At 46.2% G+C, this 25,036-nt stretch overlaps 1 protein-coding gene across 1 annotated transcript in view; it reads right to left on the reverse strand.

The window, feature by feature from the left end:
• Positions 1-25,036, reverse strand: part of LOC119383664 (NPC intracellular cholesterol transporter 1-like) — a gene marked incomplete in the record, with an annotated part of 143,907 nt that overhangs the window by 27,401 nt on the left and 91,470 nt on the right.

The raw sequence follows: 25,036 nt of genomic DNA on the forward strand, positions 1-25,036 counted from the left end.
AATCATCATCCCAGCCTGTCTACGCCACTGCAGGGCAAAGGCTCTCCATGTTCCGCCAATGAAACCGGTGCTGTGCTTTCTGCTGCCACGTTATACCTACAAACCTCTTAATCTCCTCTAACCACCTAATTTTCTGTCCTCCCCCGTCATGCGTTTGCATCTCTAGGAATCCAGTCAGTTACCCTTAATGTACCAACGGTTATCCTGCCGACGTGCTACGTGCCCGGCCATATCCATTCTTCTTCTTGATTTCCACTATGATATCCTTAACCCCATTAGAACCATTAGAACCATTAGAACATTAGAACAGGCTCTCTTATAGAACATTCCGCAAGCAACTATTTGTGTGTTCGCATCGACAATATGAAAAAAAAAAAAAATATGACGGATTGATTTAGAGCCTGTAGCTAAATGACATTTTGCAACCGTCAGAAAACGTGTAAAACATAACTATTTCACGGTAGGAGTTTACGTCACAACAGCGTAGCGTAGCCGAAAATGTTTCCGGGGGTGGGGGGGGGGAGGGAAGGGTTAAACATACTTTATGCATGTTCGTGCTTGCGTTTGCATGTGTGCGTGCATATATGCACATACAAAATTTAAAAAATTGGGGGAGGTTGTGAAACCTGCAACACTTCCTCCGCCCCCCCCCCCCCCCCGTACGCCAGTGGTCAAAACCATTGCTCACAGTACCACCACGCTATTTATTTTTAAATTTGATAACGTTCTCGCACATTTACACGCTACTTAAGATGTCTTATTCGCATTCCTTTTTTTTTTTTTTAGAAGAGAAAGTAAGCCTGAATGATATGGTTCTGGAACACGAAGCATCATTGGACGGTCCCAAGGTGGAGTCGCTTACAGTGTGGTCGTTAGATCCAGATGAGGACCCCAACAGCCGCCGACGAAGAAGCAGGATGAGAGACATTAAGTCTCTTCTAATGCATACGAATTATTTTGTGTCCATTTCTTCCAGTTGGCTGTTTATGAGGCAGATCATGATTATTAGAGGTTGTAGAGACTACTGCTCTGCTCATGCACAATAAGTGCGCGCAAAATGACGCGCACAATACCCGCGAAAAGGAAAAAAAAAGATCAACGCAATCTTCACATTATCACCTATAGAGTAAAGCTGACGTAGCATAATACATGTTCCTCGTAGACATCGCGCGCCAACTTTCTCGCAAAACATTAGATCTATACGGAATACCCTGACAGGACGACGAATTTAACAACCGCAATATGATCTCTTGCAACAGGCGAAGGCGGCGATTTAACATTCGCGTGTGATGTTCTTCGGGAAAGTACAGCGAAGAAATCAGTCCACGTATTTTTCCCCTCTCTATCGTCAGTGTGTTCAACAAAAGCGCTGTTTCCTTCGATGGAACTTTTTTTTAACGAAAGTAAGCACATGCTTGCGGGCGAGTAGGGGTAAAGTACATTCCGCTAGAAGTATCGGCTACGACACCGACCATGTGTTGGCCACTCCTGACAATATACCAAAACGGCACTTATCGAACTTATTCTGTGCCTGTGCAAAGTGATGTCAATCGTGCCTGCACGTGTTCGCACTATAGAGTTCGTCGTGCCCGCTTCTCTCACGACGACATGTCGCCTGGAGTTCTGGCTATGAGTCTTGCCGCTCTGTTCATTTGCCTCTCCCTGCCATAGTGGCTTAGCGACTAAACCATCACCTTGTTAATCAATGGGTTGCGGGTTCGGCTCCAAGATACGACGGCTGTATTACAATGGGGAGGGGGTCAGTGAAAGAACGCCAGTGCATTTAGATGTCAGTACATGTTAATGAACACCATGTGGTCAAAATTTATCTGGAGTCACACACTACGGCATGCCTCATAACGATATCGCAAGTTTGCCATACGAAACACATGGGTTAGTTTCTGATATAGAATGTTCGGGTTTCTTTTGTTCTGTCAGGCGAGCGGACCTTAACCACATTATGTGGCAATGCAAACGTCACTCCCCTCCCCAGAGCCTTCGTAAACAATTAAGTAGTCAGGAGCTGTGGGAGGCTGCCATGCGCAGCTACAACCCCGCACTTCAGGAGGCTATCCTGAGGTGGGCTGAGGTGCTAGAGGAGGCCTACCGCGAGTAGGATCCCTCGCCTTCATCTCGCAGCCCCTTTCCCTTAAGATGGGATAAATAAAGTTATTTCTATCTCTCTCTCTCTCTCTAACACAGCATTTTAGTGCGGAGCACTTTAAGGGCCCCGCCTGTCGTGTGCTGTCGTATGCTGTCATCGTATGCTGTCGTAGCTTGGCGTAATGCAGGCAAAACCACGAATAGCATAGCCATCTGTAGCATATTGAGCGCGCTCGCGCCAAGGAGAAGTCTTCCTCTTGATCTTCGAGCGCCTTGATGATGATAAGTGCGGAGCCCGTTAGGTGCCCGACTGTCGTACTGTCGTATGCTGTCGTATGCTGTCGTCGCTTGGCGTAACGCAGGAAAAACCAACGTTTTTAGAACTACTTCAGTTTGAAACTCGGCTCCGTTGCGCCTACAGTGTTCTAGTTGAGCCGCTCCGCCGCAAGCGGAGGCGGCCAATGGCGCTAGTCGCGTCAGGCTTCAGCGAGGTGCGCCGGCGCGGCCGCTGCTACGGCTGCTACCGTATCGGCGATGCGTTGCGTCACTGCGTTGTATTGACGAACAGAGAGTCCGTATTTTGTAATACGGACCACAAGAGATTACACGTGTTCCGCGTCCGCGTCCACAATGCCTACATTTTGTGTGCCCGGCTGCACAGCGGCAATAGGACGAACATATGACCTCGGCACTCCTGGAATGAGCGAATTTACTGTAGAAGTGCTGCTTGCTGGGACAGTTCTTCATACTGAACTTGAGAAAATAGACTCAAACATTAAGTTAGGGCAAATTTGATGTTTCACCCCTGTTTTTTGTTCTTTGCTGAGAGCATGGTGCATGTAGTGTTGGCTGTTTTGATTGAGGCAGGTGGTTTCAATTATTGTTAGTCCAGCGGGTACAGCGTGGTGTTGTGCCTTCCTTCCTTCGTGTACGCGTCTTTCTCGCTGGTTTTGTCAAGTATCATTAATGAAGAAGTCATGAAAGCCAGGAAATGGCTCGTTCTTGCTGAGAATCTTCGGAGAATTATTGCAAATACTGAAGTAACCCCCGCAACATTCCAATTAAACATGCGATTCATGGCATTTTTTTACATACGCCATTGTAATCTATAAATGTATCTCTTCACTTCATTAGTTGAATTTTAATTATAGTTTCAGATAATCCCAAGTGCCGAGTTCGGGAAGTCTGATCTATTGGCAACAGGGGCTTGGCCAGAAGTTTATTTCCCGGGATGAAGGGGGGGGGGGGCGTAGAAATACCGAACACGCCCCCTCACTACGATACTTATTTACAGTCAAGGTACATGTGAGTATTAATTGCAGGAAAAGGTTTATTATTTTTTTTATGGGCTTAACGCACCAAAGCTACTCAGGCTATATTGAGAGAGCGCCGTAGTTAAGAGATGCGAACAATTTAATTCGAAAACATGGCGTTGCTTAACGGGCATCTAGCATTTCGCCTCTGTCGAAATGCGAAGGCCGTGACCAGGATCGAACCAGCGTCTTTCGGATCAACAGCAGTGTTACAGCGAGAATTTTTTTCGGGAGGAGGGGTTGGGCTCAGTGGTAATTATGTATATTCGTGCCTGTACCATGTATGTTTGCGTATATATACACATGGAAAACCGAAAAATTTCGGAGGTTTGAACCCCCCCCCCCCCATTTTACCCCGGGCTACGCAAGTGGTAACTACTATCAATCGTGGCGACTTTATTGAAGTTACAGGTGAAAACCTGAAGGTTATAACGTGCTTTGCGATACAGTTAAGGATACCATGACAAGGAAAAAAAAACAAAGTCGTTGAAAAGCTGTCATTTCAAAACAATGAAAATACAATTAAGGTGGAATGATAAGCAGTAATTCCAATTGCAATAAAACCTGTAATTCGGGCAAGGTGAAAGCTGTCAGAGGAGGCACTGCATGAAGAGAAAACAATTAATGTTATTATTCCCTCGCGAGCCTCGGACGAAATTACGCAATGACGTATTTGTTCCCAAAATACGAGGAAGTTTACAGACTCTTCTGGTAGCCAGACACAAAAGCTTTGTGAAATCAGCTCTTCTGGTATTTCAATATTGCACATAGCCAGTGAGCAACGCTAACGTCTGTAGCAATGAAACATGACGAGAGCAGCAGCGACGGCCGTGCTCACGGTGCCTACTGTCATTCACGTAACACAGGACACGAGCAGACCCGGTCTCAGATATTGTTGCGACAACCTTGCTGTTTAACACGATTACCTGAACGGAAGAATAAGTCGTCTTCGCAACTGTGTTGATAAGCAATTCAGTATTTGCGCGGACAATCGCAGCTGTCCGCCGCCTTCACTCGCGCTTCGCCGTCCTGCTACGCAGAGCCTGTGGCTGCAGTAGCGCCACCTGTACCGGAAGTCGGTGGCGCGCCGCTTTCAGAGTACGGCAGAGGCGGGGAGTTTGGCAACTGCAACAAGTTCTATAAACGTTGGGCAAAACCACGTAGAAAAATAGCAAAAAAAGAGGAAGCAAGCGAGAAATAGAACGAGAGAGAAAGAAAGGAAAAAAACAAGAAGAAACATATAAAAAGCAAGAAAAAGAGAGACATAGATAAAGAGAGGAGGAAAGAAAGAGAAAACCGAAGAGAAACAAAGAAGGATGCCCAGCTCCGCACTTCCTTCAGGCTTGGCGCCACTATAGTGCGAATCTGCCTTAATATGTTTGTTTATTTTAGCGGGAAGTGAAAACGGACTGCGTGTATTGGGCAGCACACAGGTGAACAAAAAAAGCTGTCTACATGAACAATTCAAGGCCTATCTTGCTTATTCGACACCACGAAATTTCCCCTTAGACTATACCTGCGACAAGGTCAATGTGTATTGCAGGAATCAATTTAAATATGCCAGTGATCGTATATATAAAAAGCAAACGAAAATATAAACCAACACGCATAACATACCTTAAGCAATGTTAGCAGCATACGTCCATGCTGTCCTCTCTATGAGTGAATAAGGTTACAGGCGACATGGCGTGTTCGCCCTAACGCGATAGTGCAAGCTTCTTTTTTTTTGTTTGGTGCAAATCTATGGCACTTTTCATTGCACCTGTCCGCGTCGACTTGTTTACTAACTTTCCTTACTTCGTCTCTTCAAAGCATGTCTGTCATTGCCCCTGCAAAAGAATTTATAAAGTGTACAAATAAATGCAATTTATTACTTGTTAGCTCCGCACTGGGCGACACGCTCAGGTTTTCACGTAGCAGCGTAGCCAACCGTTAAGCTAATGCATCCGAATGACCGTGTTTGCGCTGCTCTCGCATTCGAACATGAAAGTAGTTTACAGATCGACGTATGATGGCCGCTGAATGCAACGAAGCCTAGCTTGATCGTGGTCTACACGATAGGATCAAGAATGTGCTTTCCTCTTTACCGCGAACGCCGGTAACCGCAAATGTGACTCGCATCAATGTTCTCCGTTAGATCGATCAGCTCGCAAAGAAATATTTTCAGGTAACTTTCGAGGACGCGTAGACGAAGTAAGGGATCGAATCTAATGCATAATTTTTCATACGCAGCGCTATGGCCTTTGTGGAGCCATATTTGTGCCTATTTCGCAATCGCTGGCAATAAGGAATTTAAGCGAAGCTAACGCACCAGCCTTGCATACGGTGTAAAATGTAACGGATCGATCCGAGACGCACGTACACAACATGTTGCAACGTACGTGTTCTCCGAGCTCGCAACCGTAAGTACGCTGCAAATGGTTTATACTTTATGGTGCATACCATGCCCTTGGTAGCAGGCGCAAGGAAAGAAACGGCACTAAGCAAGATTAAAAAAAATCGTTTTCCAAAGGAATATTAACGATTGAAAGAAATGATCTGTCGACGAAGCTCTGCTGGGGAGAACGATGTGAGGTCTTGTGGGAAAGCGTTAAAGTCAAACTCGACTCATAGGAGTTAGCAGTATGATATTGATTTTTGTGCAGTATACGTATCCGTAGGAGTCACGTCCTGCTGACTCGTCGTTAGGCTGTAGTAATGCAAGAACTGTGTAAAAGCACGTGCAGTGTGCCTCCTTCCCACCGAGTTTCTTGGTTCGTGTGTGTATGTGTGAATTAACAAATACAATAATTAAAGGATGTCAGTGCATTGTATAGAGTAGGCAGAGATACGATCTGAAATGATTCCATGGCAAAAAGAAGGGAGGATCGAGAACGTCAGTGAGGGCAGTGCTCCTTGTTAATTTAGGTAGGCTTTGTATATTGTAGACTATTTCCAAGGACGTCTTCAGTTTTCTATTCTGCGGTTCTATATTTGTATCCGAACGGGGAAGAAAGGGAAAGGATGATGTAGTAATATTAAATAGACAGCAAGCTGTGCCGTGCTTTCTCCGAGGCGCCTAGATCAAGTAGATTATCTCATTCTTCAGCATACTCTTGAGGCTACGAATCCTTTAGCTCTCTCTCCCTCTCTCTCTGTGCGCGTGTGTGTGTGCTTGAGTGTGTGTGTGTCCGAGTGAGGCCAATGTTTTGAACAAGCCTGCGCGCATCTACATTTAAGGTGATGGCTGAGGCTGGTTCACCTGAAATGACAATGCTAGCAGGAGTTGCGATACTTTTAACGCGATAGCGTTAAAAGTATCACAGTATCACGTTCAAAGAGTGTCACGTTAAAAGAGCTCGTTCGCAGAAGTTCCGCTGTCGGCGTCGTTGGTTGTGAGCGAAAAATCATCATCTTGTATAAAATAAATACAAAAAATTTCGCCATCTCCCGCTAAAGGGAACCATGTGTGGATGCGAAGCAGAGGGGAGATGGTTCGTATGAGCGGGAGATGGTGTAATTTTTTTTTCTTCCGTTCTCGAGCCTGTGCCCTCCTCTGGCGCAGAATCAGCACTGTCTTCCAGTCTCCGTCCAGCTCCCGCAGCGTGAAACTGCCGGCGTTCGAGGTATTCGCTCCCGCAATGTCGCAAGATCATGCGCGTCTGCCTCTCTGCAGTCCATGCCATTGGTGTCGTAGTGGGATCCTTCAGCGAAGGAAGGAGAGCACGAACGCCCCGCGTCTAGAGCCACAGAAGCAGAGGCGGCCATCGGCCACTCGTGCCACGTCAAGACGCCGAAGGCGTCGCTACTGCCTACTCGTCGCAGGAGAGAATGAGGCGCGCGAGAGGGGACAGCGCAGGAGAGGAGAGAGAGGCGACGTGCATGCGCAGTGGGGTGTGGACGCCGCGGGATGGACAAAGCCCTCGCCTTAACTTGTTTCGCATCTAAAAATCTTAGGTTCGAGTGAGAATCGAACCGAGGCCGTCTGCGTGGCAAGCAGGTGTCCTACCACAGAGCCATTCCATTGCTTGGAACTGCACTGAAATTAACTTTATTGCTTCACAAACATACGCGTCCTGTGTACAGGTGTCACAGTGCGAGATGTAATATCGCAGTAAAACGGGCTACAATCGTATACATCGGGCGTTACACCATGTGACCTGCATAACGAGTTGGTAGTTTAAGGCCGGCCACCCACTACAAAAGGCACACAGATTACTGCGCGTAAGGGGTATTCAGATGGGGGAGAAATGCTCGGGGGATAAAGGCGGAGCCTAGTGACGTCAGCTCGCGAGCAGGATTCCCCACAAACGTCCTCCACTCACACGGACGAGGCGAACGGAGGGGAGACCAGTGTTACTAGACTACTCTGGTGGCTTGCACCACCCGTTTGACGAGCTGCTGACGACGAGCTGCAGACGACCATGCAGCTGCAGACTACACCCGTTGCCGCTCTCTGCAGGAGCAAGTGCAACAATGTGGCCAAAGAAGAGCCCGAAATTTCGCTAAATCTCCCACCGCCGGGGGTTTGTTTGTCCTTTCGGGGAAAATGTCCCCGTTTCCCCCGAGGAGGCGCGGGGGGATGACGCCCACTCGCTAATCCGTGACGTCGTGGTCATGTGATCCGCAATCCCCCTGTGTTTCCCGCCAATTTCTCCCTCGTGTGAAAACCCCTTTACGAACACGCAGTGGGTGCATCGCAACTTCGAAAGAGTATTACGCGTGTAATTGCTGCTGGTTTAAAGCATGCCACCCATTACAAAGGGCATACATATTAGTGCGTGCATTCTACACGTAGTGCGTACACTGCTGTCATAAAGTGCAGTTGAAGAGGGCAGAAACCTTTACCTTTGCTATAGGTATGTCGAGTGTGTGTGTGTGTGTGTGTGTGTGTGTGTGTGTGTGTGTGTGTGTGTGTGTGTGTGTGTGTGTGTGCGTGCGTGCGTGTGTGTGTGTGTGTGTGTGTGTGTGTGTGTGTGTGCGTGTGTGAGACCGGGCGACTGAACATAATAACAAGCGAAACAGAGCACGATGAGGATAGGGCCGGATATCGCTATCGCGTTCAACTCCTGAAAGCGAAGCTTATAGGTGCCCCATTTTTTTGCCAGAGTTTAGGACTATACTTCTATGGAGATAGAGAAAGTTAGACAAAGAAAATAGGAAGTGCTTTCTTCAAAATCATAGTGATTAGCAAGCGCATGTTGTTTCACATGCTGCTCTGTAGGGGATGGGAGTGAGGTGTAAAAAAAATTGCAGAAAAATGTGGCCAGAAAGGCTAGTAATGCGCAAAAAAAAAAAGGAAAAAGCGTTTTGACGCTCCGTTTCTTCAGTGTGGTCGTGCTTAAAGAAAACGTAGGCGTGAGTTGGGTGTAGGTGAAAGATACCCACCTGTGTTCCACAAGCTGACGAGGAGGGTTGGTGCTCACCAATTGATAGAAGGGTCGTGGTCAAACGGAACGTCGGAGAAAATAATGAAAGCAAAAAAAAAGGTGTAAAAAGCTACGTTGCCCTCTACCTGTCTAATATTGCGGCTAAACATTCCGCCATGATGGAGCGATTCCATTAATATTTCGAATTTATTCGTATAAGTGAAAATGGCTGTAATATACTGACCTTGGCAGCGCAACGGCTTTGGCCAAGTGATATTGAAAGAATGGACACGGGTTCAGTTTCTGTCGCGCCGGCCGCATTCTGAGGGGGTTGGAATGCGAAAAAGCGCTTATTTGTACGTTATAGAAGCCTAGGTGGGCGGAGCTGAACTGTCCACTCTGGCGTTCCTCACAACTCACTGTGTACTTTTAGGGCGTTGAACCCACACAGTTTTAACGTGACTGCCGTTTTAGAAGTTCGTAGAAAACGTAGTCAAATAAAGCAAAGATATCGCGATAAGGCATTAATGCGTACTGACAGCTTCCTGCCTTTGTTTAAACTGTTAGTGAGAACGCTGTAGCGTTTTTTTGTTTTTGTTTAAAGCAATATGAGAGGCGGCAAGAACCGATTTTATCTTTCATTTATGGCCGATGAGCATTGATTAACATCCACAGAGAAGGATATGGTATCGGTAAAAAGAGAAGAAAGCAAAGCATTCGTATACATCGATTTTGAGTCATAATGCTTCAGAAGGGCTACGCCGTATTGTATAATACAGGATGGAAGAGAAACTAAATTCACGTTCATTCCAATCAATCAATCAACCAATCAATCAATCAATCAATCAATCAATCAATCAATCAATCAATCAATCAATCACGCCGACACCGGAATTTCTACAAAACGAGCTCCTTAACACTATCGCATTAAAACAGCATGCTGGATCACAAGGCGACTGTGAACAATGGGAACAGCCTACCACGCGTTGTCGGTGAAGATTAGGTTGCAGCTGCTTCGCACTTCACACGAGGGCTTCGAATGACGTCAAACGTCTCTTCCTTCTCCCCGCGCACGTTTCCCGCTTTCATATATAAAAGGGAGACCCGTCTAGCAACATATTCAGTTAATTCTAAGAATGCCATGCGCAGACCACGGAATTAGACACCAGAAGAACAGCGTGAATACTAGGCTCAAGGAAAGGAACAAGTTCGTCTTGCTGAAAATGGTCGCGGAACCAATCACGGTCTACCACAGCGACAACAAAGCGATTATCACTAGTGTTACAGTCGAACCCCTCAATAACGAAAGCCCTCAAGAACGAAATTCTCGCGGCAACGAAGAAATCTGGCGTCCCCGGCGAACATCCATAGAACTCCATGCATTTGCACCCCTGTCGTCAGAGAAGAGATATTAAAAGCGCTCCCAAAATAACGAAAGTTTCAGGTAGTGATGTGCAACATTTTTTTTTCAACCCATGAGCTAGTTGGGAACCCAGAAGTTTGGAAACTACACCACCGCTCACGCGAAAAGTCGAGTACATACGTTTCCGCCAACAAGCATCGGATGATGATGATGATATGTGGTGTTTATTGGCGCAAGGGCCAAGAGATGGCCAAAGAGCGCCAGTTCATGGGACAAAGGATGAGAACAATGGTTGCGCTAAGTAGCTGTATAAGGGCTTTAAAATTCCTCGCGCTAAAGGCGGGTAAAACATATATATATATATACATTAAAATCATGAGAGTGACGTGAAATATGTGTAGTGGAATGAATGACAAGTGGTCGCAAGAATAAAACTGAAGATATGACATCAGCACGAATGCCTCGTCAATGCCCTTGAGCCCAAGGGCCGCGAGGCAAGTGCTATCTTTAATGTATTCCCCGCAGCAGCGACCTCCGCTTAGAGGCCGTGCTACGGTTCACCTTGATATATGACATGAAAACTCTGTACATCGTTTAAAAAAGCAGACAGTGACTGATATGTAAAAAGCGGGTCCCTACCGATGAACATTGAAGGATGAAGTGGAAATTGCTGTCGGTAGGGTAATGAAAAGTGTTTTTTTCTTATAGCATCGAGTTCCTTGCACTGGATGAGGACGTGAAGGACAGTGAGTGGCTGCCCACATCTATCACACAAAGGTGGTTCGCCACCGGACAGAAGGTGTGTGTGTGTACTGTATGTGTGACCGATCCTAAGTCTGCAGAGTGTAACTTCTGTGTGGCGTGATTTTGATATTGGCGGCCAATTACCTAGATGCGGTTTGACAACGTGTAGCTTATTTCGTGTATGCATATCCCATGTGGTCTGCCAAAAGGCTCTGAGCTTTCTTTTCAGGAAGTGTTTTAAGTCTAGTGGGGGAATACCTAAGGATCTATTGTGACTGTTTTCGTGGGCGGATGCTGCTAGCTGGTCCGCCAACACGTTGCCTTGAATCTCGCGGTGCCCTGGCACCCAGCACACTACGACATGTTGTTCGAGTGCGTAGATCGTGCTTAAGCGAGAATACAGCGAGACAAAGACGGGGTTTCTGTGTCTTTTCAGAGTTTTTAAAGCTTTTACCACGCTTAGAGAATCTGTGTAAATCACTGCCTTTTGTAGTTTTAATTGTTGAATGTGTTTAACGGCCGCAAGTATCGCGTAAGCTTCTGCCGTGAAGATACTTGATTCAGGGTGTAGAATACCGGAATCCGTAAAGGATGGCCCAACGGCTGCGTAAGACACAGAAGTATTGGACTTTGAGGCGTCTGTAAAGAATTCTGCACAAGTGTATTTGTGTTGTAGTTCAAGGAAGTATGTACGGATATGTGCAATAGGCGCGTGTTTCGTTACTTCCATGAAAGAAAGATCGCAGTCGATAAGCTGCCACCGCCACGGCGGTAGTTGTGCAGCGGGAGCCAATAGACAGTGTTCGGAAAGTGGCACACCCGTTTCCTCAGCTAAGCCCCTCACACGAAGTGAGTAGGGCTGTCGCACCGAAGGACGGTGGTCGAAAAGGGCAGAACTAGATATATCATTAATTGTGGGGTGTGAGGGGTGTTCGTTGTCTGCGTTCACTTTGAGATAGTATAGAAACGACATGTAAGATCGCTGCAGGTGGAGCGCCCACTCGTTCGATTCGACGTAGAGGCTTTCCACGGGGCTGGTGCGAAAAGCACCCGTAGAAATACGAATGCCCGAGTGGTGGACAGGGTCAAGCATCTTCAACGCGCTTGGTGTCGCAGACTGATAAATTATCGCCCCATAATCTAGACGCGTGCGTATGAGGCTTTTATAGAGATTCAACAGGCACTTCTTGTCACTACCCCACGTAGTGCGTGACAATACCTTTAGAATGTTCATGGTTTTTATGCACTTGTTCTTTATATACTTTATGTGTGATATGAAGGTAAGTTTCGCGTCTAGAATTACGCCGAGGAATTTATACTCCGTTTTCACAGGTAGCCGCTGACCATGCAGATCAATGTCTGGATCGGGATGTAGGCCTCTCTTTCTTGAGAATAATACGCAAGTACTTTTTTGCGGGTTAAGGCTGAACCCGTTCTCGTCTGCCCATTTGGTTACCTTGTTTAAACCAAGTTGCACCTGCCGCTCGCACATTGAAAGGTTGCAAGATTTATAACCGATCTGCACGTCGTCGACATATGTGCAATAAAACATATTCCGTGGAATACACAGACGTAGGGAATTCATTTTTATAATAAAAAGTGTGCAACTCAGGACACCACCTTGCGGCACTCCAGTTTCCTGGACAAATGTTCGGGACAAGACATTACCCACTCGAACACGGAACGTGCGATTGGACAAATAGCTTTCGATTATGGTCAGCATCTTTCCTCGGACACCTAAGTGGGATAGGTCTCTTAATATTCCAAATCGCCATGTGGTGTCGTAGGCCTTTTCCATATCGAGGAACACCGAAAGGAAGAATTGCTTGTGAACAAAAGCGTCGCGAATTTGTGCCTCGATACGGATAAGGTGGTCAGAGGTAGATCTACCCTCTCGAAAACCGCACTGGTATGGGTCAAGTGATTTGCTGGCTTCGAGGAAATGTAGGAGCCGCCGATTTATCATTTTTTCAAAAACCTTGCACAGACAACTTGTTAGGGCTATTGGCCTGTAACTGGAAACTAAGGATGGGTCCTTACCCTGCTTCAGAATCGGAATTATGATGGCTTCTTTCCAGGCCGAGGGGATCTCGCCGGAAAACCAAACAGCATTGTACAGGGAAAGGAGGGTTTTTTGGGTTTCAGAAGGCAGGTGTTTCAACATTTCATATACAACACGGTCGGAACCTGGGGCGGATTTATTGCATGAGTTCAGCGATGCCTGTAGCTCAGCTAAGCCGAAAGGTTCATTGTATGCTTCCTCGTGTTTTGTGGATTTGCGCTCTAGTTTCTGTTGTTCGATTTTTGCTTTGTGTCGTTGGAAAGCTTCCGTGTAGTGTGACGAGCTCGATACCTGTTCGAAGTGTGCACCTAGGAAGTTCGCCTGGTCTTCCAAGCTGTCACCTTGTGTGTTTACTAGGGGAAGTGAATGCGCTTGTCGGCCTGCTACCCTACTAACCATGTTCCAGACTTTAGCCTCCTGTGTGTATGAGTTAATTCCCGATAAAAATTTCTGCCAACTTTGTCTTCTTGCCTGTCGGCGAGTTCTCCTGCCTTGTGACTTTATGTTTTTAAAGCTGTCCAGATTCTCGGCTGTCGGCGAGTCCCGAAGCAGCCTCCATGCTTTATTTTGTTTTTTGCGCGCGTTTCGACACTCAGTGTTCCACCATGGCACACGTCGTTTGCCGGGCAGTCCAGCTGTTTGTGGGATACACTTCATTGCGGCATCAATCAAAAAAACTGTAAAGTAGTCTACAGCTTCATCTATGCTCAAAGCATGCATGTTGGTCCAACTTAAGAGAGCCATTTTACGAAACTGTTCCCAATCGGCTTTGTCAATTTGCCATTTGGGAACCTGTGGAGGACATCCATTAACTATTGGGGTGCTCAGAACTATAGGAAAATGGTCACTTCCATAGGGATCATTAATGACTTTCCATGTTAGAAGGGGCAGAAGTGATGGAGATGTGATGCTGAGGTCTATGGACGAGTAGGTATTGTTCGCAAGGCTATAGTATGTTGGCTCTTTTTTATTCAAGAGACACGTGCCAGAAGAGAAAAGGAACTGTTCAATTAGACGACCTCGCGCATCGCAGCGGGAGTCACCCCATAGACAGCTATGCGCATTAAAGTCCCCAAGTACAAGGTAAGGTTCAGGGAGCTCATCTATTAAAGACTGAAATTCATGTTTTTGCAGCTGGTAATGTGGAGGTATATAGAGAGAGCAAATGGTGACGAGTTTGTTCAAAAGAACCGCTCGAACAGCCACTGCCTCAAGGGAAGTTCGAAGAGGTAAATGTGTGCATGCTACTCCTTGATTAACTATAACCGCTACACCCCCGGATGGCACGATGGCATCATCCCGGTCCTTCCGGAAAATAATGTAGCTGCGTAGAAAGTTCGTGTGTTTGGATTTTAAGTGTGTTTCTTGTACACACAGCACCTTTGGTGTATGTTTGTGTAAGAGTTCTTGGACATCGTCGAGATTTCTAAGCAGTCCTCTCACGTTCCATTGTATAATTTGTGCTTCCATATTGGATGTCAGGTAGTGCTGTGTGTACGAGAAGGAAGTGGGTGTTGTTTAGGTCGAAATTTAGAGCTCAGGCAGCAGGGCCGTCGTCGGGCCCCATTATCGGCTTTTTGGTTTTCTTAGCGCGCTCCAGGGAGCTACGCCGCTCTTTCGGTACCAGAGGCACCGGAGTTGTGTCCATTGCCTCGTTTGAGGCACTGGACGCCCGCGTATGCGAGCTACTGGCTTGTTTGTCCGACCTCGCCTGGCGAGGCGTGGTCGTGAGACCCGACGACCCTGGAGTCGCCGGGATCTCTGGCTTGGCAGGTGGGGACTTCGCCTGGTGTGACGAAGTCTTGGACGCCACCGAGCCGGAGGGCGATGTGCTCTCCTTGGCCTCTACGGTGCCGGAGCTTGTAGTGGCCGCCGGTGTGGTCAGATTCAGAGTAGGCGGGGCAGCCTTCGCTGCTCCCACCATGGGGGCGGGTGGCGTTTGCCTCGGCACGCTGCGAGTGGTCCGGGCAAACGCGATAGGCCGTTGTGGTGCTGCCCCCCGTCGCACCACTTCGGCAAAAGATGTTCTTGCTGGAAATGACGATGAAACTCGCTGTCGTGCTTCTCGGAACGTTATGTTTTCTTTTACTTTTATCGTGAGTATTTCTTTCTCCTTCTTCCAGGCCGGGCAGGCCCTGGAGTACGCAGGGTGATCACCTTCACAGTTCGCGCAGTGAGTCCCATCACCAGCGCAGTCATCAACAGAATGACCCGTCGTTCCGCATTTTGCACAGGTCAGCTGCCCTCGGCAGCTTTGAGACGCGTGACCAAATCTTTGACATTTAAAGCATCGCCGCGGGTTTGGTATGAAAGGTCGTACAGCAAGCTTGACGTAGCCGGTTTCAATGTTTTCGGGTAGTGTGCTGGAGGCAAAAGTAAGTATCAAATGCTTGGTCAGTATTTCGGTGTTGTCGCGCCTTATCTTGATCCTTTGGACATGAGTGACATTTGAATCTTTCCATCCATCTAGTAGTTCTTCCTCGCTGAGGCCAATGAGGTCCTCATCGGACACTACACCTTTGACAGTGTTCATGGTCCTGTGCGCGCTCACAGAGACGGGGATGTTTCCAAACGCGACTAGATGTGACAAATTAATGTACTGTTCCTTGTCTTTTAATTCGAGGAGTAGGTCCCCGCTTGCCATCCTTGTGGCCTTATATCCCGTTCCTATGGTGTCTTTCAAGCACTTAGCAACAAGAAAAGGTGAAATGGCTCTAGCTTTTTCAGATGTTTGTTCACAGTGAACCACGTGGTATTTCGGAAAATTGTCATTGTTTTTGGGCCAGAAGAATTGGGATGCATCGGTGCGTACCCTTTTTGGGGCACGATCGGTGGAAGAGGGGTTCGAGGGTCCCATGGAAAAAGTCGCTTGTTCGGCAACGGCGCCTACCACCCACCACGGAGCCCAACAGGGGGACGTGGCAGAACATACGAAAAGTCTGCGCAACGCCAGCAGTACGCCGTCACTATAACCTAATATGGTCTACCCAAGGTTGGGAGCCACACACGGTTAACCCTTGCCGCCAGGAAAAATCGGAAGTAACGAGAAGGGAGAAGTAGACAGGAAAGTTTAAAAGTGAGAGAGAAAGACGAAGATGAGGCGAGAGAGAGAGAGACAGGAAAAGGCGACTGCCGGTTTCCCCTGGGTGGGTCAGCCCAGGGGTGCCGTCTACGTGAAGCCGGGGCCAAAGGGGTGTGTTACCTCTGCCGGGGGGCCTTAAAGGTCCAATCACCCAGCGTCGGCTCAACCCCCAGGATCCCCTTTTCCCCGGACACGGCAAAGCCACGCACGGCTAGGCGTGGGAGGGGTCGAAACCCCCCGTTAGCTCGGGTCCGTGGTGTCGCTACACACCAAACGCCTACTTGCGCAGACGCCCCTGCGGGGAAACAACAAGCATCGGTGCGACCATTGCTGTTTACATTCGGTCGGATGATTATGACGATAACAACGAGACTTATGAGGACGATGTTGACAGATACAAGTTCAACAAGGCGCTGTTGAACAGCACGACTTTTTGTGTGCTGACGCGGATCTGATTCTGCACGAAGAGTTCAGCGACGACGCTATCATCGAAAGTGTGCGCCAAGAATGTGAGAGTGACGACGAGAGTGAGGAAAGCAAGAGAACGCAAGAACGGCAAGAAAGTTCGCGCGAAGTTGTTCATGACGTCATTCGCGCTTTCCTTGGAGTCCACGACGACGACGAAGCTATGCAAAGCTTATTAAGCTGCGAGGTTCGAACCGTCAAGCTCCTTCGAATCAACGTGATAGAGAGCAAGATCGGCGACTTCTTTAAGTAAATTTTGGTTGCGCGAAGAAATCAGTGTGTATATTTTTCTCCTCTCGCGACAACGAAGTTCTCACTAGAGCGAACACAAATCGCTTACCCGGTGATTTCGTTATTGAGGAGTTCGATTATGCTATAAAATGATAATGAAATATAACCCCATTAGCATGTGTGGTGTTTGATACAGCTTCGCTGGACATTCACGTTCGCGGGGCGGGATGGCGGCCGATGTTTTTCATTGAGCGTTAACTATTCCCATTCACATTAAAGTGTTTGCATTTACGCGCTGCTAGGGACGCTGCCGCCTTACACAATGCCTGTGCGGTCACATGGTGCTGCGAGCAATCTGTCACGCTGCCCCAACCCGTGGCGGCGAAGGTAGGCCATCTCTGCTTAAACCTCCTGTATATGGACATGAATACTTTATCGCCTAGGGTTTGAGACCTCGCTGATATTCGGCTAGATTATTGACGAGTTCTTAGGCGACTGAACGCGATTTTCTGAGCGTTTGGCTAGAGCTATGCTCCCCATAGCAATACATAGGGCTCCATAGGAAACACATAGGAGCGCATAGGAAACATACGGAAGAAGAAACATTTTTCGAGGGGCTCGTTTCTTTGTTACCCACAGCCAAAATCGTCAGAAAGAAAATTAGGCCAAGGAAAGCACCGGGAACAATAACTGTTCTCTTTAACTGTAGCGTAGCCATTATGACGTAAATTTAAATGAATTAGAGTGGACGAAAAAAAACCATTCCTTCGGGGGGACCCGAACCCACAACCTTCATGTTACGTGTCCGATGTACTACCAAATGAGCTACAATGGAAGGCGCTTCCGGGCCCACTTCGTTAGGTATGTCTGTGCGAGTAAACCCCGGGAGTGTTAGCCAACGCCACTTGTAGCCAAAGCGGCAAGTGCGGAACACTATTTTTGCCAAAGGGCGTCACGTGGCACACGAACTTCGCACGAGGTGGCAGCCGGGTGTCTGCAGATAAGAACTTCCTCTTTAGTTCATTTCGATGTGCATTATAATCACTACACTTATACACTTATAGTTTAACACAACAGTTGGGGTCCCCTATGCTTTCCTTGCCGCAGTTGTCTGTGGGATTCATTTGGTTATCGTAAATATAGTGGCATAAGAGTCATACCAGGGACCACCCATGTATACAGGGACTCGAACTTATGGCCTCCTGCGTAAGAGCACGTACGCATACGTGTGACTTTGAAACTCCGGGAGGGGGTTCATGCATGATAATTTTTTTTTTTACAGCGAAAGCTGTTATGAGATCATTTCAACGGCCGTTTTTGGAGCCGTAGTTGTCCGCCGCCGCCGCCACCGCCGCCGCCGGTGTCCGTAACCGCTATCGCACGAAATAAGAAAAAATTTCCAGGATGTAACGAGTTTCGAGCCTGGGCCCTCTGCGTGGGAGCCCAGTGTTCTACCTCAGGGCTATGTCGCTTTTTTTTTCTTTATTCAGGGCCGTGCCGGTACTTGAAACAGCGTTGCAAAAAGACCCTATACAGACTCATGTCGGGAAGGAACCACATTCACATATGTAGTGTAGTGTGGTAGAAGAGTAAAATAACAACTAGGCGTCACACAAACGCGAATTCTGTAACCGGGCGTCACACTATGTGAATTTCCCAACGAGTGGGTTGTTGAATGCTTCCCACCCATTACAAAGGCCTCTGCGATAATTCTTCATCGTCACCAGCCACAGCATCAACAAAGTGCACATAATGCTTTACAGGTGTTAGCGAGTACCACGGTTCTCCGCAGAATGACGGAAAATTGCATAGTGGCTGCTTCCCTACTTCACAAAAATTATGATGATTCATAGCGTAGCGGGTTCCTCACAAGTGCACTTCTATTGGTTGCCAAGGAAGCCCATAAGGCTCCCATGATCCATTTCCTCAGGCTCTCAATAAAGTTTATTCCCTCTCTCTCTCTCCATTTCTCCGGTTAACGTTTATTATAAAGCGTGGTGGGACAGTTAAATAACGACCGGGCGTCACAAAATATGAATTACGTAACTAGTGGGTTGTTTAAAGCTTCCAAACCATTACGAAAGGCTCAGCCATAATTCTTCATCGTCATAAACCGTCGCATCAACAAAATGCACATAATGTCTTACAGATGGTACCTCGCTTCTCCGCAGAATAACGAATAATGTCATGGTGGGTGCTTCCCAACTTCCGGGCTCTAGAAATAACGGGCTTAGAAATGCCGCTCTTTCAGCTTTCGCTGGAACATGAAGGGTTCATACATCAAAGGTTCTCGAGGCAGTCGAGTTAACAGTAAACAATTTTTCCGGTAACTTAAGACAAAGAAATATTTCTAGTTAGCGTTCCTACGAAACTTCAGCGGCGTCGTATGCCTTTTAGCCCAATAAAATAAAACGTCTAAATCAAAAGCATACATGTGGATTTATGTTGATACAGAATTGCTCAAAAAGCATGGTTATTTCTCGTCACAGGAATCAGTACACCACGAAAGTGACACCTGTCTTCGCAGACGTAGTGGAATGTTTATTAGATCTTATGGCGGAGTTCAGTCCGGTGGTGGTGGTGGTGATGGTGGTGTGTGGCGCGACCACCCTTACTGCGCATGCACTAACCCTCTCCCTACACCTACAAAGTTGACTTCAGCACGCACATAATAATAATACTTCGACATGCACTCTTTCCAAGCGTCCTCATTTGGGGAGAGAAATTCCAAGGTGTGCGCTCCCTAGTAGTCGGTGTCAGTGCACTCGAAGCTGTAGGCGGCGGAGAAACACCGTTAGTCCATTTGGAAGCGGTCATACGCTGGCGCGAAAGGTGATGGGTTCGACTCCCATTTACGGAACTTTTTTTTTCTTCTACTTTTTTATTTTCCATCTGATCATGTGCATTTTGCTGACGTATTTCCGTCAGGGAAATACGTCATGAAAAATACTGTAGGAAAATATGTTCAGTATGTTCAAGAACGTCATGAAAGTCTTGTTGGATCCCGTGATCAAACACTTCGTGTTAAAAAGCACGGTTGAACGACTACCAAGTCGAAGGGTAACCGACTCCCTCTATTGCCACGCCTACTCTTTCTTCCATGCATAACCACGGCCGTTTTGAAGAGCGCTTATGGTGTTCCCACACGTGCGTCAATCAGCTACTGTGCCCTGGGGTGCGTTCTCTTCATCTCCTCTGCCTACTACGCTGATACATGCGATTTTCAATGAGTCCAAGTTGACAACCAGTCCTTTGACAATGCTTAGGAGTGTATTTAGGTATACGCGACTTCGTAGAAGATTCTCCACACAAAAACCTTCTCGTTAGCCTTTTACAGCGACACATTTACCCTGCTCAAGGAGATTTAAAACCAATTAAAACCTCCTTGATCCAGCTATCTGCGCGAGATGAGACTTCTAGTGTGAATTTTTTAAGAATTAAATGTTTACCACCACCACCACTAGTAGCGCCTGTTCAGGGGAGTAGCCAGAAATTTTTTTCAAGGCAGGGGGGTCGCGTGTGTGTTCGTATGTGTGCGTGCATATATACACATGCAAACTTGAAAATTTTCTAGGTGGAAGGATGAACTCCCGAACCCCCTCCCCCCTGGCTGAGGCATTTTTTTTATTTATATATGAAAAAAAGCACCGGAAGGTAGGCTACGTTAGAGCCGGCTATCTAATCAACATAATAGTAGTATTGAGGAAACACACGATGCGCCAATGCTACCTGTTGCAGTATCCAAGCACCGGGAAACGTTTCCTCGTCGTCTCGACACTGGGTAAGGTTGCGTCAAGGGCAGTCCGCAAACCAAAACACGAGGCTTTCCGTGGCTAACGATATGCAAGAAATGGGATGGCAGAACCAATATACGAGATGCGTTCTATTGTTCCCCTTCTGGGCCGTAATAAAAGGGACCTTCGAGTATCGCTTGGCAGGCGTCCTTTATACCGTCGACTACGTCTGCCCGGAGAGTCAGGCGGTTTTTCGTTGCTCGTTTCTTCAGCGAAAGGCGCCTCCATAGCAGCGATCGAAATACCTCGTTCCGCAGTTCTGCAATCCGATAAGTGCGTCGTCAAATTCCCGCTCGTTGAACTGCAATGCAGGTGCGCACACCCGTTCCGCACGGGTAGGCAGCCATAGTCTGGCTCTCGAAAAGGACTGAGGCGAACGTGCGTCATTACGAAGGCTAAGCATCGAGAAGGAAAAAAAAAAAAAAAAGAGACGAGCGTCGCAGGAAACTGGTTTGGTGTATACAGTACTGTATGCAGTACACTTACAAACCGCAGCTTGAGAAATGAACAATTTAGAAACTCAGTAATGCGCAATTAGCTTTTTTTTGCGTTAATGTATGTGTGGACGGGTGTCGAATAGAGAAAGGGTTTGGACAACGCATCTACCAGCAGTATAGCAAGTCTTGATGCCTCCGTGTTGAAAGGCACGTCGAACTCCACCTACATTTTCGTTGTACTCCTTGCCCATGGCACCCTGAGGGTAAGCACGGTACCTTGATCCACAATACCAGGGCTTATTTGTCAGTAACCTACTTCTAAACTCACGTACTCGCAGTGACCTCATGACGGAGCTCGCGTATACCGCGTGACGTTTGTGGTCGAAAGGACAGTCCCTTTCCCAGGGCTTTGAGCGGCGTCGAATTTCTGCGGATTCGACGCAAGTTCGCGTGCATGCGCGAGCCGCCGGAAAACGTCGAGAGAAACCGCTGATGCCCCAAAGAAGACAGAGAACAAGCGATCACCGATGTCGCAGAAGATGACGCAGCGTTTCTAAATTAAAGTGAGGTCTTCTACCACTCAATTATCGGCCCGTCTACTATTGCGGGTACGTTGCATTTTCAAGGCATCTGATAATATTAATAATAATAATAATAATAATAATAATAATAATAATAATAATAATAATAATAATAATAATAATAATAATAATAATAATAATAATAATAATAATAATAATAATACTTTATTGTACACATCCATAAAAAGTACAAAGAAACGGGCCTGTCGAAGTCTCCGAAGACTTGTGTGACTAGGCCCGGCAGAGCCGGATAAAGCGATGTGGTTACGCGGTCACAAAATAACTTTTTTTTTTTGTTTTTGCCAACGAACAGACGGATAATAGACTCCAGTGCTTGTTTACTGACAGTAAATAAAAATGGAACAAAGAGGGGACAAGAGCATATATAGCATAGATGTAAACCATTCCTAATGTAATTTCACAGCTCAGAGAATACTTTCTTCAACTGCTTTTTTGATGTAGCCGAAAAAAAACTCTTGCAGTAGTTCATTGAAGATTTTAGGGATATATACATTTCTGGCACGCTTTTCAATATCTGGAAGAAGCCCTCGGTACAATAAAACGCTTTTTTTCTCTCAGTGGTCGACGCGCAACATACGGAACTTTGAAATCATCACGCCAGTTGTATCTCAAAATAACCGTTCTGGTAAATAAATCCTAGAACATACAAAGCCCTAAATCATGAAAAATAGTATTGGCATCTAACGTACTGCCGTAAACAACACTTTTTAGGATATTACGAAGTAAACTGACTATACGTGTTTTCCAGCGCTCTGGACAAAATGCAAAAATTGTAATACCATATCTCAGAACACTATATGATAGCGCATGACCTATCATTTTCTTCAATGGCAGAGGCACCAAGCTCTTTATGTTAAAAAGCAGACATGCAACACTTCTCAATTTGGTACATATAAATGCCAGTGATGTTGCCAAGACATACCATTGTGAAAATGACACCCCAGTATCTAAATGTCTCAACATTTTCCACTGCAGTACATTGCATGGAATGCAGTGTTCAGCATGCAGAAAAAATAGGCATATCTATTTTATGTATTTTAGAGGGCTTCGAAAGCAGATGAGTTTGGTTTTCTTTTCGTGAACAATTAAGCAGTTTTCTTCAAAACCATAGCATTGCCTTATGAATAGCACTCTGGAGAGCATGAATATCTCCTTCATAACGTATGTGACGTGTTAATAGCACCGTATCATCTGCATAATAATAATAATAATAATAATAATAATAATAATAATAATAATAATAATAATAATAATAATAATAATAAAACGCCAGGCCTGCGCGGAAAGCGCAGCACAGTCACAGCGAAAGCTGGAAGAGCGGCATTTCTAGAGCCCGTTATAAACTCTCCTGTGGCTACTAATACAGGTACATTAGCAACGTACCCACTACGCCACAAAGCGTAATTTTTGGGAAGTTGGGAAGCACCCAGCACGACATTATTCGTTGTTCTGCGGAGAAGCGAGGTACCATATGTAAGCGATTATGTGCAGTTTGTTAATGCGACAGTTGATGACGATGAATAATTTTGGTTGCGCCCTTTGTAATGGGTTGGAAGCTTTAAACGACCCACTAGTTACGTAATGCATATTGTGTGACGCCCGGTCGTTATTTAACTGTCCCACCACGCTTTATAACATACGTTAACCCGAGAAACGTAGAGCGAGAGAGAGAGAGAGAGAATTGACTTTATTGAGACCCTGAGGCAATGGATCATGGGAGCCTTATGGGCTTCCTTGGCAACCAACAGAAGTGCACTTGCGAGGAACCCACTACGCTATAAATCATTGTAATTTTTGAGAAGTAGGGCAGTAGGCACTGTGCCATTTTTCGTCATTCTACAGACAGCCATGGTACCTGCTAAACGCATGTAAGGCATTATGCGCACGTTGTTGATGCTGTGCGTGATGACGATGAAGAATTATGGCAGAGCTCTTTGTAATGGGTTGGAAGCATTCAACAACCTACTCGTTGCGCAATTCGCATTGTGTGACGCCTGGTTACAGAATTCGCGTTGTGCGACGCTTGGTGCTTATTCTACTCTTTTACCACGCTATATTGCATATGCTAACGTGGTTCGTTCCCGACATGAAGCCTGTATAGGACCTTTTTGCAAAGCAGTTTCAAGCACCGGCATGGCTCAGAGGTTGAATACTGGGCTCCCACGCAGAGGGCCCAGGTTCGAACCTCGTTCCATCCTGGAATTTTTTCTTATTTAGTTTCTTTTCTTATTTCGAGCGATACTGGTTACGGACACCGGCGGCGGCGGCGGACAACTACGGCACCAAAAACGGCCGGTGAAATGATCTCATAACAGCTTTCGCTGTAATAATAATAATAATAATAATAATCAATCAATCATTTATTTAACGTGCCCAGGAACAACCGTGAGGTCTTTGTGCAGGCGCACGCAAAAAAAAAATCAATAAAAATAAACAATACAATACAGACAGTTTTCAGAAATAAAAAGAGCAAAAACACGTAGACAAAGAGAAATGAACACAAAAGGGGAGGAGTAAAATAAGACAATATAAGAAATATTGAAGGGGAATAAAAAATTAGATTGCACATATACAACTATGCGGAAAGACGGAGAAGGGAAGACTTTGTACATTGTGCCATACTATGTCAAAACACTGCAGAGCTCGGATAAAAACAATGATTGTGGACTATGAAAAACGTCAAGATCAAGAAAATTAATATTATAAAGACTTTGTAATCTGTGAACGGTAGAGTGTTGGAAGAAGCAGGCGGGTACATGAAACGGTCTGTTCTCTCTGGTTAACTTACGCGGAATTCGAAAATTAACACAATTGAGAAGTACAGGGCAGGATATGATACCGTGGACTAGCTTGTAGAGAAATAAGAGATCAGAACGATTTTGTCGGCAGTGAAGTGATGGCAGTGATAATGACTCAGCAGTATTTGAACGAGATCCAGAGTCATTTTTAGCAAAGCGATGGTTATATATGCTGAGGAATTTTTTTCTGGACTCGTTCAGTGGTGTACCGCTGGATTGAGCAATGCCATTCCATATCACGGACGCATACTCAAGTTGCGGAAGACATATTGCCGTGTACAATTTGTGTAGGGCCATGGGAGACCTGAATTCTCGAGATATTCCACAAACACATCCGAGAGAACGAAGGCCCCGCATAGCAGCACGCTTAACGTGAGAAGAAAAGTTAACGCGCTGTCAACAACAACATCAAGATCACTGATTTCATAAACCTTGCATAACGGCACAGAATTGACAAAGTATTGAAATGACACGCTAGATGTTTTGCGAGTGATAGACATGAATTGTTCTATTTGAGGTATTTAGAGAAAGGTTATGCCGTTGCACATTCGGAAAAAGACACAATCTGACTGCACAAGGCGACAGTCGTTAACTGAATGAATTTCCTTAAATATCTTGGATGTCATCGGCATACAAGAGGAAAGAGAATTACGAATGGCAAAAGTAAACACATTAACGTAAATTAAAAATAGGA

Source organism: Rhipicephalus sanguineus, chromosome 2, assembly GCF_013339695.2.
Source record: "Rhipicephalus sanguineus isolate Rsan-2018 chromosome 2, BIME_Rsan_1.4, whole genome shotgun sequence".
NCBI lineage: Eukaryota > Metazoa > Arthropoda > Arachnida > Ixodida > Ixodidae > Rhipicephalus > Rhipicephalus sanguineus.